Source organism: Bidens hawaiensis, unplaced genomic scaffold (assembly GCF_021521415.1).
Source record: "Bidens hawaiensis isolate Kalapana, Puna unplaced genomic scaffold, B.hawaiensis_p1.1 tig00028488_1, whole genome shotgun sequence".
In the NCBI taxonomy this organism is placed as follows: Eukaryota; Viridiplantae; Streptophyta; class Magnoliopsida; order Asterales; family Asteraceae; genus Bidens; species Bidens hawaiensis.
The window spans coordinates 81,239-83,211 of NW_027494654.1; the positions used below are offsets into that span (position 1 = coordinate 81,239).

At 33.1% G+C, this 1,973-nt stretch overlaps 1 long non-coding RNA gene across 1 annotated transcript; it reads right to left on the bottom strand.

The window, feature by feature from the left end:
* Window positions 1-933: 933 nt before the first annotated feature.
* On the bottom strand, window positions 934-1,537 carry LOC143577188 (uncharacterized). The gene is made up of 3 exons (XR_013143075.1): window positions 1,483-1,537; window positions 1,226-1,296; window positions 934-1,131 (listed from the first exon to the last, which is right to left on the bottom strand). It is a non-coding gene; the product is annotated as an uncharacterized LOC143577188 (long non-coding RNA).
* Between the last annotated feature and the right edge of the window lie 436 nt (window positions 1,538-1,973).

The window sequence follows — 1,973 nt, forward strand, 5'->3', positions numbered from 1 at the left end:
TTGACTCCTAACCAATGCGGTCTCAAAGAATTGCCTCTACTACCTGTACAAATGTAATTACATAGGCGGTTTCTTCACCGACAGCTAATAACTTTTGTTGGGCCTATGAACGTTGTGTATAACACCTGTAAAACAACAGAGGAAACTTACAAATTATTTCTATAATAGCTACCCAAGTATTAAAAGCACCAAAGGCTAAAAAACTTATATGCAAAGACTCAACATTTGAAAACCTAACACGTTAGAGTTACATACAAATTTAAAACAGTCGCTACACAAACCAACCCTATATATAAGAATACATAATCAATACAAACAATGATAAACACAAACCTAAAGTTAGCACAGTGAAGTGACAAGATACAAAAAATGTATGTATCTTACATTGAAAATTCATAATATAAATTATCGATTAAAAGTATTTAGAGTATTATGCTTAAAACATAATGTAAAACAGAATCTTCTTTTATAAACACTTAATACAGAAATCAAAGTGAACAAAAATGTAAAGAATACTATAATGAGTGGAAAGTAAAAAGCCAAAACTATTCACACTGTCAGTTTGATACAAAGACGTATCATATAATATATAAAATATTAGATGACTTATCGTATTTATCGGTTCACAGGTATAAAATGAACCGTCTATATTCGCTCCAAAGACTTGCCTTTCAAAATACCTTCAAGCAAACCTAACAACTCATGCAGAGGTCCTTTGTGAAAGTTTGCCATTAGTGTAACTTTAAATATCAAAGTGTTTCTTAAATTCTTGTTGATGGCTTTTTGTATTATTTTCACAAATCCAAAACATAATATAAAAATTAGCCTCTAATTCAAGATAATCTTTTGTTGAATAAAAGTTCAACACTAACATACCTTTGACTTTCAAGCAAAATAGTCATCATCTTATGAAAATTCAAAGTTAACGAAAGAAGCAATTAACCACATTTATGGCAACAATACACCTGTCTGTAAAACCAAATGTCCAATGGATGTATAAATGCAGTCGTTTAAATGAGTATGGATAAACCTTACCTAGCGTATTAATTTGGATGGTTCTGAACTCCAACCTTGGCATGAGCATTCAAATTCTTGTCGTCTTCCATGCAAATATTTAACGCATTCTATTAGCTGCTAGAAAATACACCGCCACACCGGTTTACTTAGATAATCATCGTTAAAATATTGATCTGAATCGAAGTATCCTAATGTTTAGTTGATTTACCTCTAAGCAAAAAATATGTTGTATCTCTCTTCTGATCACTAATGGGTATCAAATCGCTCAATATCAGGAACCTAATACAAAAAAATAATTGTTCTAACTAACTACATAACACTAATTTTAAGAAATCGGTTCATGTGCGCAGTTGGAGAATTAGGGCTAGTTACATATGTTGATATCAAACGCAAAACTAAATTAGGTCTAATTAAAAAATCAATTAGCAAAATCTTCATACCAAAAAAGAAAAAAAAAAGCGTTACCTTTGATATCGCGGTGGAAGAGGTGGGAGACGAAGACACCGAGGATGAGAAACACAACCGTCTTGTCGACGAAGAATGGAGTCACCATCGCAACCGGGCAGCCGTCGATCATAACCGCCGTTGTCGTCACGTAGATGCAAAGTCCGGCGACGAATCGTTGTCGTTCTCTGTCTAAAGTTGGTGCTCCATAATACCATGGTGATACTGATTTACGGTTTGGAAGGGCAGGAGATGAAGTACAGCTGAGGTCACAAAACCATTTTTCAAATAAGTTACAGAGAGAAAGGATAGAAAGATGATTCCATGTGGTGACGTGACAACCAAAAAATATCAACGGCTCATATTTAGACTTTTCATGAATACTCTTTTTTGTGAGTGCATCATATGATGCTTTTTGATAATAGGAAACAATTTAAACATGAAATTTCGACGTTTACATTAGATTTGATTTAAAGAATAATATCTGAGTTGAGGTTTTCAATAAATATAGA